The sequence below is a fragment of the Triplophysa dalaica genome, chromosome 3, assembly GCF_015846415.1.
Source record: "Triplophysa dalaica isolate WHDGS20190420 chromosome 3, ASM1584641v1, whole genome shotgun sequence".
Classification (NCBI taxonomy): domain Eukaryota; kingdom Metazoa; phylum Chordata; class Actinopteri; order Cypriniformes; family Nemacheilidae; genus Triplophysa; species Triplophysa dalaica.
The window spans coordinates 21,417,473-21,432,786 of record NC_079544.1 but is presented as its reverse complement, the minus strand read 5'-3'; the positions used below and the strand labels follow the sequence as shown (position 1 = coordinate 21,432,786).

The following is a 15,314-nucleotide window of genomic DNA, read 5'->3' as shown; positions in this document are numbered from 1 at the left end:
TTCAGAATAAATGATGAGAATTTTCATTTTTGAGTAAACTATTCATATGTTATGGTTTTAAAAAGGTTTATTAGCAAAATACATTTCTGAAGCAAATGTTACCACTGACTACTTGTGAAAAATGTTATTATGCTTCAAGTGCTTCAAAGGTTTCAAGTGTATCCCTCTATGTGGTTGCTAGGTGGTGACTAAGGTGTTGTACAGTAGATGATTATTTACTAGCCAAATCTCTGTACAGTTCCTTGTTCTGCAAAATAAAAAAATCTCTGTTCTCTAGGTTAGATTAGCATCATATGTATGAAATTAACTCCAATGCCCTGAGAAAAGAACAAAACTCTACCTCCCTCAATAAGATTCGCAATTTGAAATATCACTCATGGCTGTGGGAAGAATTATTTTAAGTAGAATGCCTTTGTTTAAAACTCAGTATGTAACTATGTACAATAATAGTAGTGGTGCTTATTTTAGGTTTGCTGTTAATAATTCATATTTGATATCAACACATATTTAGTTTTTACCAAGGTCTTAGACACTTATTACCATCTTTAGCAGACAGTTGTTTATAAGAAAAATCTATAACCAGCTTCTTTCCAAAGTATTTCAGCTACGCTAAATAATATTTTATATTTCGTCCGATAAAGCATGTTAAAAACCATTTCTGCTTCATCTACACAGTTGCTAATTTAGGAAAGTAAACTCGGCACTAAACTTTTAAAACAGCACAAAAAACAGGAAGCTTATGAGCAACAATAAGTGAGAAGTTCTCCTTTTGCAAAACAGCCTTGCAAAACCTAACAAAGTCGAATGCCGTTTGACCTACTGTCTGTTAGGCAAGAAGCATTTCACTTCACATTGAGAGAAACAGGAAAACTAAGTACAGCTCAATATGACTTAACAGGACGACTACTTGGCACCCTCCCGCCAAATATTATCACTAGCTATAGATGTATCGCAGTAAACAAAACCACAATTCAAAGAAGCCGTTCGACATCACAATTCCTCTCCCAGGTATCAGGAAGAAAGGAGTTTAATGCTATTATAATGCTGTTATAAAGAAATAAATAGTCTTTCGATGCCCTGCTGCGGTTCACAAGGCCAATGTCGTTTGGCAACCGATTCACATCACTGATTTTTTAGCTTGGCTTTGAATATAAACAAATAATTTGTGGTGAAACAGAGAATGATCCATAGCTATTAAGACAGCCAAACACCTCATAAAATAAAATGAACAAAGTGGCAAAAACATGTACATAAAAAAGCATGTTAATGCTTCGTGTACCGGAAACTACATGTTCACAAAGAGAGTGAAACTTATGCATCTCAGAATACATGCTATAAAAGAGTTATTTAGCAATAGTAACAGTAAACAACAAAAATAAGATTTAACTGTATTACTAATGGTACTAGGTATTAAATGTATTAGAATGTACAACATTTCTGTGGTTATAAACCATATAATCAACAATCTTTAAAATTGCCCCCGGTAGTATCACTATATTCATCCATATATTACAAATATATTTTTAGTATGATGCAAGATTATATATTCAACTAATTTAAAGAGTTTTGATTCTCTACAAAGTCAGTGAAATGTTTATTTCTTCACAACTTTCAAATTTCCTGCACATGAAAAGTAAAAAAACATCTAAATTTGGTCAACAAATGGAAAACGACCCACGAATAAAAATAACCAAATCAACAAGTCCACATCACACTGTGCAACTTTTAGCTTTTCTAAAACAATCTAGAAAATTAGTAAATACCTAATTACATGACACACACAATACCAGTCAAGAAATTTTCCGCGAGTCATTTACTTAAGAGCAAGAACGTACTAAGCAGAATATATTTTTGAAACATGTGCATTTTAGCCTGTTTGCGTTTAGTTTGTTCTTACCCGCGCGTGGTGCAAGAGCTGTATCTCCACTGTGAGCGAGACAGGAACTCACACATGGGTCACCAGGCAATGTGGCTCACCGCAATGCATTCTGGGTCAGATGTTACCATACGCCCAAACTGTGTCGCAGTGAACGATCAAACATAGAACAGAAAGATGCAAAACTGCATTAAGAGGCTTTGTGCGCGTGTGTTTATGGTTTCAATGTGTGATCACATGATAAAGCAAAGACAGGCAACTGTGTGTGTGTGTGTGTTCGGCGATCATTCTCTCTATCACCATGGAAACCTGTTTTATCTTATTTGCATCTGGGTGTATGAGCCGCAGAGAGCTGTGTCATTTTCACCCCATAAAATGCCCTTGTCAGAGACTTCTGAAGTCTAGCACCACATGCACAATCGATTAACACACGTTTCCCATGGCGAAAACATTGCGTAATCTCCAAACCGATCAGAAACTCATACTAATATACTGCACCTATGTAAAAGCACCAAAAAGAGGAAACAGCTGTCATACACAGTTAAGATAACATAGGATAGCTTCTTGCAACAGAAGACGGTTTTGTTTGCTGTATGTGTGTGAGACCTGCTGGAAAATTCATCTTAAAATGGTAGCTGTCTTCAACCAGAGCCATTGAGAGAGAGAGTAGCGTCAACTCCGTAGACGGCAATGGAACCGTTTTTTACACAGCAATGGTGGTTCATGGAGCCTTTCAATAGTTCCTGGAAATTACTGCAGCAAAACAAACCGACTGAGGTGAACTTTTAACCCCCTCAAAGACATAAGTCATTTAATGAATGAAAAAATGAAAGAAATAAAGAATTAAAGAGAAAAGGTTGCGGGAAAAAATGTAACATCCCCTGTTGCGACTCTCACTCTGAACGGCTCTGAAAAGAACCAGAACCAGAAATCTGATACGCTCAAAAATGTAAAATTAAAATTAAAAAAAACTTTGACTCATAGGTAGTTTGTTACTGGTCCAATATTGTCTGCCAACAAAACAACATAGTTGGCAACTAGAATTTTCAAGCAGGGAATAAAACTGCGTTTGCATTTGAATAAGTATGCATGCACTTGTGTGTGTGTGTGCATTTGTGTGTGAGAGGTTACTTAAGGTCTGCAGTTTAGTCATGCCAGGTGTGTTAGCTCAGACTTTCCACATGACTGAGTTGATCTTAGAGTTTGTCTTCTAGAATCACTCACCTGCTACAAAAACACACACATCTCACTTACTTAACCCCTTGTGAGTTTTTTACACCTCTGATAGAAAGACATCCCAAGTTGATAGTATAAAGATTTCAAATGGGGTTTTAAAACCTGTCTTTTTTAAAAACATGAAACCCATTTAAGTTCCATGACACTTTCTAAGGTCAGACAGGTTCTTCAATGAAAAAAAGAGACATTCATATTTTATACATCTGAAATCAATTGGGTTGTGCAATGTGGCAATTTGAATGTGAGCAAACATTGCAAACAAAGCTTGCAGTCGTTTACAAGAGGTTTGAACTTATTGAGCATCTACCTTATAGATATTTTTTACCAAAGCGTGTCACCATGCTGGCAAGGCTGCATTACTGTACATCCTACAGTAGTCGAAAACAAAGTCATACAGCTATTTGGCTCCTGGTAAACATTAACCATTAACGGACTTAGTTACATCATCCAAAAGGAAAGCTATTTTAGAGGCTGGGAAAGTCGGTGTCATTCGAGTTAAGATAACAAAAACAAATATTTATTTCTTTGGAATGAAAAGCACTGAAGAATACGACCAATAATGTGTTTTTTCACAAACACAAAGAAACAGTTCCTGTGAAGCCACAAGAAAATGTATAAAAGTTCTTATTAGGCCGTAAAAGAAGCATTTTACACCGGAGAGAATAAAAATGTAACATCAGGAAAGCCAACTGGAAAGGTTCCTTATAAGAAGGTTTTAAACCTTTCATTTTTAGAGTAACAAAGAGGCACAGAGAGAAATGGAAAATGTGGCATGGAATGGAAAACTACACCTAAAGAAAAATGCAACATAGAAAGAAAGAGACTGTCCAACATACAATGGCTCATTTCAAGACCTAAACCTCTGCCTGCTCACTTCTAACTTGGCACATCGAATGTCAGGATGCCAAATATCCTCAGCCTGTGAAATACCCAATCTAATCCCTCTCGCGAGTCACCAAATGGAAGTCGGCGTTGTGCCCTCCTAGCAATAACGCACAAGCAAAGTCTGCGATCTTACCTGACTTCAGTCCTCTCTGCTGTCTGCCGGCAGGAAGCTCGTTCGGTGCGTCCCTATTTACAGTCCCCTGGCACTGCAGCACGACTCACAGCTGGTGCATTCCTGCCTCAGCTGATCGAGAGAGGAGAGATAGAGGAAGAAAGAGGGAAGGAGAGGAGAGACAGATAAGGCAAACGAAGGAAATGGTAGAAAGAAAGAGAGAGAGAGAGAGAGAGAGAGAGAGAGAGAGTGAGAGAGAGAGAGGGTAAGAACCTCTCACAGGGTAAGAACATACTGTACAAATCATCTATTAAAGTGAACGTGAGGTCAGCAGATCCTAATCAGCCAATCAGAGTCTCGATCTATAAAAGCACAAGGCAATCGCATAATGTTTGTTATTATTTCATTGTTTGTGGGTAATCTACATTAACAGAAGCATTATGATACATCATCAGATATTTAGGTCTTGGTGATGATACCTAAGCAGTAATAAAAAGTCAATCTTCTTCTCGTAATGTCTTCAAGTTATCGCTCAAATACAATTTAAGATCCTGAGTGGAGTTTGTGGCAGTGTAGCTTTGAGGCTATCAAATGAATAAGAAAAGTTGACAAAAACATATTAAAATGTTATCCTCCAGGAAAATTGTCGAAGTATTGCGATCCTCATCTTGTTTGTGTCGAGGTATACATGTTTCTGTCTAATAAAAATCATCCGGAATAAAAAATAGCACCTCCCGAATATTTATAATTATATAAGTTGACTTGCAATAACAAGTGTTCGCAAAAGTCTTTAGTAAATGTTGCAATAAACATAAACAAAAACATTATATGTAAATTCACACACAACTTCATAGAAACACAATTTGTTTCTATCTAAATAGTTTCCAGAGCTGATTGAATGTTGAATTATCATAGCACACAAAATCCTCAAAGCTCCAGATGGCTAACTGACGCATCTCATTATGAATATAATCCCGTGTAAATATAAAAACGGATTAGATGGGAGAAAGGGAGTCAGAAGTGATTTCTTGAGGATATGCTTTTCCCTCTTTCTTTTCATTCAAACATCCTCATGTTCTTCATGCTCTACTGTTTTCACATAATCACCCCTCTTCCTTCTTAAAATGATGATTGTCTTAACTATGCAATTGGGAAATAATGCAATTTGATTAATCAGATTAGGGAAAATCAGACCAAATGATAAATATACCCTACACTATCATTTATGATCTCAGTGGTCTTCATTTACGAAAGGAATAAATAAACTGTTAACATAAATTCAATAAGTAAAATTCTATTTCAAATTGTGCGACTCCTTGCTGCTTAGAAAGAGGATGAGATGTTATGCAAATTGACAAGTGTGGCCAGTGAGAATGTTTTGTATTCAAATGTGTGAATGAATGTGGATCTTGTCTTCCTTTGTGATGGTGTTAAAATGAGAGATAGAAAATAGAGGAGGAATCACTATATACAGATCCCAACCCACACTATGCCAATCCCAGGTGGGGAGAGATTATGCCAGGCATGCAAAATGACTGACCATCCCTGCTCCATCTCAGGCAATTCCATCACCACTCAAGAGCAAAGTGACCATCCCAGCTCAGGCAATTCCATCCCCAACTTAGAGCAAAAACGGACTAATTGTCACATTAATGCTACATTTACAATACTTAGTATTTAATGCTAAATTTACATCACGTGACAGCAGTTTAAAGTTATAGCTGCACTCGCATTATGGCATTTATATTTTCCCTGCTTATAACATTCCTCCGTTGTCTGATATCGATCACTAAAAAGATCAAATTAGACCTAAAGAGTTTCAACAAATGAAATTTACTAAATCACAACTAATAAGATCTCCCTATTCTTCATAAACATTTACTCAGTAACTTTTAATCAAAGTCACTGAGTGCAGCTGTGACACATCAAAGGAGACCTGGCCCTCCCGGATGAGACCGTTTTTTTACTCCATTTCTTTCTCATTGGAGTTTGTGTTCCTCGCCACAGGGCCATGTTGGCTTGCTCACCAATATCTAATACAGAAGCATATAGACGGTCTCAGCAGCAACAAACAAACAGTATGGGGTCCAAACTTACTTCCGGTAGACCGGCGCAAACTGTTGAGTAGTTCTAATTAAATTGAATATAATTAATATACAATGAAATATGAGTATAAACTAATATTTAAATGATAGTTCAGCCGAACTCACCCTCAAGGCATCCTATGTGTATATGACCTCTGAATGCAGTCGGAGACTCAAGAGTTATGATACCATTTATCTTATGAAATTGAATGCTCCAAAGTGTGTAACCATCAATCCAAAAACTGCTCCACACGGGTCCATGGGGTTAATAAAGGCCTCCTGAATCGAATCGATATGTTTGTTTAAGAGCAATATTTACAACTTGTAGGGTGGTTGCACCAACAATGATTAAAGTAAACAGACCCTAGTTTTATTTTATTTCAAATTGCGTTGCACCACTTAATTTTAAACAGATTAACAAATTGTGGATTAAAACTTTAACCTCAACACTCAACTCGCTATGGGAATAGTGTCTAGCATAGTAACTCTAGATACCGATAACTCTAGATACCGGTCTAAGTGCATGAACAATGGAATCATACTACTAAATTCGTGACAAGGCACAATCATGCTACGTAAGCGTTTGAGACCCGGCAACTTTACATAATTTCTAGCCTACCTTACGGTATAAATTGTGAACCAGTTACTTTAGTGCGCCAATAAACAACCAGAGCACAGCCAAATTGCTAATAAGATCAAACGTAAAGGACAGTAAGAAAACATGTACATATAAGACTTTCAAATCCAGTAGCAGGAAGGCTAACGTTAGGTCTCCATCTGTTTTGCAACCCGTTTCCTCTTCCAGCTCCCGTAACCGAGTGTAAGTCCGTCAGATATTGATCTGTGTTCGGGCTCATGTCCAATCACGCTCTATCTTTTCCTCTTCATATTTTTTGCTGGCTTTGCCACGGTGATGGTTTGGAGACTTGTGTTGAACTAGATCGTTTCGTCTTATTGTTAACTGTTGGTGTAGTGGAGTAGGCGGGGCGAGACCGTGGTTCGAGACCGGTGAGTAATTGTTAATGAGCCAGCTGTGCGCACACCGGTCCCGTATCACGTAGGAGATCGGGAGCATATAAGAGAACAAGCGACCAGACCGTCGATGAGAGAGGACCGGGCCAGAACATGTTTTATTGTTGTATGTATGTTTTATTTGCTGGCAGTCGTCTGTGAGGAGCTGCCGGCTGTCTTTTTACTTTGTTATTATTTTGATTAAATGTTTAAATGGTTCCCGTCTTTTTCCTTCCTTTTATTGAACCTGTCTACAGTTGGTTAACTTCACACAGGCTGCGAGTAAAACATTACGTATGCCGTAAAGCTTGTCCCCGATGGCCGGGGCTTGTGAACCTACCCGCACACCAAAGTCACAATGGTGATTTTAGCCGATAGATGGCTGCTTAGGTAGCAGCGGTAATAAAATTTGTCCAGTTAAAAGTTGTCCTACCTCAAAAATAATTTTAGAGAGATTATTTTAAGGTCGAAAAACTCCCTGTTGTTGCTTTAAATCCTGGATCAAATGATATCTTAAATATTAACCTGATTATTGTTAAACAAGGTTTACAGTTTGGTGCAGCGGAATAAAAAAATAAACCTTGATTTAAAACTAATCCTTGATGGATATACTTTTTGGAGCTTCAAAATCTCATCCCCCATACACTCCCATTATAAAGCTTGGAAGAGCCAGAATAAACAGAATTATAACTCCGACTATATTCATCTGAAAGAAGAAAGTCATACACACCAAGGATACCTTGAGCGTAAGTAAAAAGGGTATGGGAAATGGGTCATTTGCAACTGGTCAGGGAGAACAAGGGTCTGTCCGGAATAGTACACTTTTAATCTTGGAAAAGGAACAAATATTATTTTAATAGTAAAAGTGATAACCCTGATAAATTATGTTGACGTGTATTGATTAAATGTTTAGATTTGCTCATAGTGAACTGCAGATCACCTGTATTGATCAAAACAAACCGTTACAAGGCCATTACATTATTCACTCTAACGCCAAAGGAATTGCCACTTTGTAGCCTGGCAACCGTAAGATACAACATCACCATGAGCAAAAAACAATTGGAAAAGAGAGAGAGACTGAGAGCGAGCAAAGAGAGAGAGAATTCTCTCAGGCATTGAACATAATTATACCCTCGTTGAGCCAATCACATGACAGCATCTGAAAATAGCAAAGGGCCACGCCCAGGCTAAGCCAACAAACGCCATCTATTGGCATGTCATTATCTGCTTATAGCATTCGTGCACTAAAACACGAGAGGGAAAGGGTGAGGAAAAGACGTAAAGGGAAGAACAAACTCCGGAGACCTGACTCATCTAAGGAAGTGGAGAGAGTAACTCAAAGACCAAAGCATTGAATTTCCAAAGGATTGAAACAAAATATGAATTAAGCAAGATTTATACAATCCACACAATTAATATATTTACAATTTATTTCTTAATGTATTTGGCTTAGCTCACATTATATATTCAATTTAAGATTTTCAAAGTTTCATGCTATTCATATCTGAACAAAAGCAATCTGGTTGTCGCGCCTCTCGGCCTCGTTGCACGAGGGGCAAGAGAGGGAGAGCAGCAAAAACAAGAAGAAAACAACAGCCCACAAAATAGCTGAGTTAAAGACAGTCATTTGCCCAACCCACACACAGGCTTCATCACTGCCATGGGTTTAATAACGCTGTGACATCACCTGTGTGATCAGATGACGCAACGTGTGAAATTTCTGCTGTTATCATCCACGCCCCAGGGCCATGAGGTCCACCCACATTAAAGACCCATGTAAGGTTAGGTCTAGTTTTAGCACTCTTGCGAATAAAGGTTCCAATTACACCGTTTACAAGGATTTTAAAACCAGAACCGTATCATGTAATACTCTAGTTTAAAGTTAAACTCTTAAAATGTACTTAATTTTTTGATATGAATAAGCCATAATGTAACGTCAACAAACTCATAGGCTTACTTCATACGGTAAAAACTCCCAAAGGAAAATTCAAATGCACAGAGGTCTCTTGTCGTTGCTAATGAATCTTTTTTTTACATCAACTTTGCTGCATCTGTTTTTTATAAAACTCCCTTGGGGAAAAGGAGACATAAATGAGGTGTCACTGCAAGAGAATGGAGCTATAAATATAATTTAATCTTGCATGATCTTGATGAGAAATGAGTTCAGAGGTCTGAACAAACCTGAGCATTTGCGAGTTGTTCGATAAGTAGAAGATACATGTGGACATACTAGGGTCTATGGAAAATCTGTAAAACAGATGACTTCATTAAAACGTCTTATTTGTCTCCATTTAATCTCAATGCTGTCTAGAGAAACAACTGAGAAATTAAAGAGATCTCATTTATCATTTGTCACTCCTGTGGGTGGTTCAGTGATAAAAATAGGGTTCTACGCTAAACTTAAGGCGCTATAAAAACCCTGAAGAATCGTTATTTATACAGTAAGTGTAAAATCACCCTCGGGTTCTGTCTGGATTATATAAAAGTGTCATTTTATTTTTCAGCACAAAGTATTTATATTCTGCCAGATGTGTTCATTTTAGGTGAATGTATGAACCGTGGGTGTGTGGGGAGTTTTTATAATATGCCTACATTATAACATGTTGTTTATCCAGAATGACTGGTATAGGAGTTTGTTGGCACGCATGCATTAGCAAACAAAATATGATCAAACTTCAGCTACCTTAAATCTTCAGAATTTCTTTAACATAACTAATCTGAAGCTCATTTAAATGGATTCAAGAAGTAGTTTCCCAGAGGTGTCCTAGCAGATGAATCACAGGAATGAAATTAAATGAATTAAGAACATGTTCCAGTTATGTTTAAAAAAAGTACCTTTGTAGTCATGGCCCAAGTAGCCATGAATTAAAATCACATTTTTAACCAGAGATTTTGTTAAATAAGTGGGAATTGTATTCAAGCGAACATCCTGTTAGTGTCAACTAAAAACGCCCTTGTTACTGAAATAACAATCGTATACAGGCCCAGCGAACGGCAGGTCTTGGAATGAACCTATCTATAAGTTGAACACTACCTCCATAGAAGAATATCAACGACTACTTCTCTAGCCCCGCCCACTGGTACGTGCTTGACAATTCTGAAGTACCACAAGTTGAGGGGAACAAGATAGAGCGAGCAAGCAATAAACATGCCATTAAAGCTCGCAAAATATTGTGCAGTCAGTGCCTGGTTGTGGAAGAACACAGTCGCTGCATAACCTTCCTTTGGATTCCGACATTAGTAATGCTTGGTTAATGTTTATTTTTAAAGACGTTCCAGCTCAAGTGGATATAACATGGAGCATTTGTTTGATTCTTTTCACCACGGATTCCTTTGTGAACAATTCACAGGTCGACGCAGGATTTGCGGAGAAACAAAATTAAAAAAACAGTGCTGTGCCGTCAATATTGGATTCGATAGGAATGGCGCAGCAATCGGCATCTCTGTGATCTGGAGGGCTCATATATCCTATTTCAAGGTTTTATCCACAGTTTGCGAATAATGGAGGCTGCTTTGAAGTGTTTTGGTATTATTTCGGGTGCTGGGTGATATCCATAAATGACTGGGAGTCTCCCATTTGTTTATTTATCATGGAAACTCTCGTAACATTCGAGACCCCCGATCGCAGTGATCTTCTGTCCGTTTCGCGATCAAGGGTCTCAAATGCTGACAGGTACAGTCATACATCATTAAACAGAATACAATGATAGGCTATACAAACTATACGCAAAGCCTTTCCTTCATATCCGGGAAATAAGTCATTAAATTTGAGAAAATCAGAGGCTTCAATTATCCCGTGCGAATGTGTCACATGAAATACTGATGTGGGGAGGTCATTTATAAATCACAGAAGGTCTCTGAATAATACTAATACCGTTCGAAAACTGTGAATCGTGCTTATGTGTAACCTTACGTTACGTCTCGAACCAAATTCACAGAAGGCTCCAAGACTATCCAATCAAATCAGTCAGCGTTTTTTCCAAGTTTTCAATTGGCACGCCCATTAAAACGGAGCGTTTATAGAGTCAGCCACAAAACAGGTTAGAATATTACTTATTACTCGATTACTTATTGATTTTGATGTTTTTGAATGTAAAAAGTAGGGCTGCTCGATTATGACAATTCTTCAATCACAATTATTTTGGCTAATATTGAGATCCCGATCATTTAACACATGTTGAATTCAGCAGAAAAATAAATGTAAAAGATAGCACAGCTGAACCACTGTAAAGGAAGAGAGAAGAGAAAAGAGAGGATCCTTGCAAAATGGAATGTGGCACAATAATTGTTTTCACCTCGATAATTTTGATTTTGTAATTGTTGAAGGCCAAAATTTATGATTTTGATTAGTTTTCAATAATTTCACAGCTTAGTAAATACAACAGGATAAAACAATAAAACATTAAACAAGCCCAGTTCATGAGAACTTTAAAGCGACACTATAGAACTTTTGCTCACGGCTCCCCCGTGTGATTGTTCAGCGCAATTGTCTGTTACCACTGTTCTAAATAATGTCACTGTGTAAGCTTCCCCATGGGCAGCACAATACACTTGAATTTGTTTACTAAGCTGATGGGACACGCGAATGCAGAAACAATGTTTGGAAACCATATCGCACTCTTCCGCAGACTGTGGATGGGCGGGGATGTGTGTACTGACACGAACAAAGAACTTACAAAGTGTGGTTGTAGCTGCTACGAGGCTGCTTTGGTAACAGAACCTGTATAATTCGTACAGGAAAGAGTGGTTCTACCACTGAAATCATTTCAGAGACATTATTTAAAGGTCAAAAAACTACAAAGTGTTGCTTTAAAAGTCTCCTTTAGTCTCAGAACAGAATATCTTTTGTTTGGGTTGAAGGTATGCTTTCATCTGTCTTTAAAATTCTGCATTAACTAATGACATTTATCCATTTTAAGCACAGCTTTTGAGGTTTCTGCAACCTAATGGTGTCAACCCATACTGATCATTATCATTTTCATGTTCTGTAACTACTTGACATATATCTTTTTATTTTCACTGTAGTTTTACTGGTTAGCTTTCATTCAGCATGAGATGATTTTCAATTATGCTAAAGTTTTGTCTAGTAGTTACCCAGTAAAATAAGATTAAGTTAATTTTTATTACATTAAGAAAAGAGTGTTAGATTCGGTTGCCTCAAACTGAATGCTGAGGTGGGTTTTAGGTTCCAGTTCTGTCTGATATTATTGCTTATTTGCAGAATCAAGTGGAGTGATGCAGCGAGCAGGCCGTCAATCAGACAAGACAACCTGATGACTGATAACGCTGACGAATGAACAAGCCTCACAAAAATAAAATCAGGCTTCCCTGCTTCTGCAAAGAGCACAATTTTACATGGATCGAAGGCTGTGTGCTCAGCAGAAGAGGATCTGAGAGAGAGAGAGAGAGAGAGAGAGAGAGAGAGAGAGATGAGGTGCGAGGAACCATGCAGTCTGGTTCGTGACTGCTCTCTCTCTTTGATTCTGCCTCAAACATGATTGATTATTTGTGGAAAGTGTTGTTTAAATTCACAGATGGTCATGAGTTCAAGAAAGCTGCTGAACAGCCGCCTGGATCCCACATTGCTCCCGTTTCTCATTCCAGGGTCATAAAACTTACTGTTGCTAAGACCAAATAAAGTGAAATTCAAATAATCTTGTGTCTCTCTCATTTGCTTTCTCCAAGCCTAAAGTAGTTTTATGCAACAACGCTTTTCCTTTTTTTATGTAACATGATATGTCATCTATTTTATCAACCGCGCAAAATCTAACCTATTGTGTTGCATGAAGATCTAAGACTGCTAACTCTAATCTATCAAAGCAAATTTTACAATATCACAAAAAATTGTGTTTGTTCACTTTATATTTTGGTTATATTACCTTTTTGTCAAAGTGGTTAATTCATAGGCAAAATAAAACCACACATTAGGCTTCAAGCTATCCAGCACTGTTTATTTGTATTGACAACATGCATGTGCAGATTTATGTCTATCATCACGTATTCCTATCATAATCTTTCATTGCAGGATACATCACCATACATTCTATTTGCATAGTGAGATGCAAATGTAAAATGTAAATGTGAAAAACAATGTTAAATGAAGCACTTTAAAAGACCAAATAAACAGCAATGTGCTTGTACATTCCTTCATTAGTGTCCAATGTTGTTCGCTGCTGACCCCTGCATAGAAACGCTGATGCATTCAAACGACTATATTTAGAATTTATAACCAATATTAAATTCCATCCCAGTTGCTTTCAACGTTACATCTGAAAATAGTTCATCGTCACTATTAGCGTCATCGTGATGTGCATAAAACACATAAATAATATTGGAAACACTCATTTCTCCAAAGGCAGACCATAATTAGGGACGTGATCATTAAAAACAGGACAGAAATCCTTATGAAATATAAATTATGAATGAGTTATAATGAATAACTGAGTGCATTTAATCTGTGTGTGTCCAGACTTTATCCATTTTGGTGATGATTTGTTTCATAAAGGCACATTCAGATTTAAGCTACGAGTGACTTCCTCGCAACGAAACTAAGTATTTCAAATATGAATTGCACTAAGAGAATGAACTTCTTCCTCATAGTGCTAAAGTGAAACAATAACAGATTTGTCCGCCCGAGGGGGCTGTCAAGAGATCAAGGATATTTCTTTGAGAGATATCATTAGGTTGATCTTTTTTCATACTGTAAACTCTGAGAAAACCCACAGTTTCTAAACTGTTGAATTGTTACTGCACATTATTGTGTGTCTACTGAGCATTTTCTATTGAAAACAGATCTAATCTTCCACAAACAAAAATGTAAGAAGGCAGGTTACACAGCAAGCCAAGCCCCACGACCAACTCCAAAAATACATGTAGCTGACCAATGTGCGTTTGTATATCTAGCAATGACCGCATGAAAATCCCCTTCTGCTGACACATGTATCAGACAGTGGAGACGCCCATGCAGCCACACCCCGATCGCTGCCTTGTCTTGTCTTGTTTCATTTGTGTCTTTAGCAACAACAATTTCACACCTGAACGTGAGGTTTCCAAAAGATCTCACCAATGCACAAAGTACAACGTAAAATTTGTTTTTATCTTTGTTATTAGCTAGAACAGCAAGCAGGCGTATCCGTTTCAATCACTTTCCCCAAAACTAAATTGCTGTCTTTCTTAAAAAATTACTTCAATCTTCATATTATAAAGCAGATGTTGCGTTGTTTCTGTGTGGTTCAAAACGTTTTTTGTAAACACACAAAGTAAACCATCTTCAAAACCACGAGAGCCCTGACAGACTATCATCTGATCGTTAGACCAATAAAATAAAATTATAGACACTTACATATATATCACAGTATAGAGCAACAAGAAACACAACAACCCCACATGTAAAACCAGAAAAGCAATAAACATTAGTTTACATTTATTCATCACAATGCATGCTGGGAACTATAGTGTAGGCCTATACTACAGCATTTGGTAAATTGCAAATGTCAAATTCATGTAACCGCATCACATTTACACTGTTCAACATTTATTTGTTATTATGCTTATAAAAGAAAGCAATTAAAAACCAAATGCACTTAAAATCTAGAAGTTATTAAATGATGCGTATAGTGCATTAATGTAATGATACAGTTCAGGGATAACAGTACAATACAGCCACTTGGTTATTACTTTTAATCTATTTAGTTGAGCTTCACGCCATTTTAGTAATGCAACAGCGGGTAGAATGCTTACTATGTGTTAGCTTGTGCATAGAGGTGTTCAAGCAGAAGCTCAGATTCACCAGAGTAAATCAAATTATCTGCTTGTGCATGTGTTTGTGGAAAAACTTTTTTATGCCAACACATACCAAAGATGTATCATATATTTTATTATATCAAATAGCAGCCTAGAATTTAAGATATCCAACTGCTTTGAAACATTTGCAGACTTAAAGCCATTAAACTACTACACTGCCACCTGCTGTTTGACATTGGCATCAGAATGCCATTTCCTGCAATGCACCATCTAAAATCTAATGTATTATATCTTTTTTATAAATATAAAGTACCTTTTTATACTGGCGCTCGTTTTGGGCACTTACAAGTCCATTAATATACATTCA

General features: G+C 37.3%; 1 protein-coding gene across 3 annotated transcripts in view; it reads right to left on the bottom strand.

Moving 5' to 3' along the window:
- The window catches only part of mbnl1 (muscleblind-like splicing regulator 1), a 66,818-nt gene that overhangs the window by 50,272 nt on the left and 1,232 nt on the right, over nucleotides 1-15,314 (bottom strand). Inside the window, exon 3 of one of the 3 annotated variants that reach the window (XM_056743456.1) lies at nucleotides 4,131-4,241. The exons of 1 other annotated variant lie outside the window; for it this stretch is intronic. The gene's annotated coding sequence lies outside the window, so the exon portion shown is untranslated. Of the gene's footprint in view, nucleotides 1-1,897; nucleotides 2,017-4,130; nucleotides 4,242-15,314 lie in introns of those variants that run through there. One more of the 3 variants, XM_056743453.1, reaches the window with a different exon arrangement.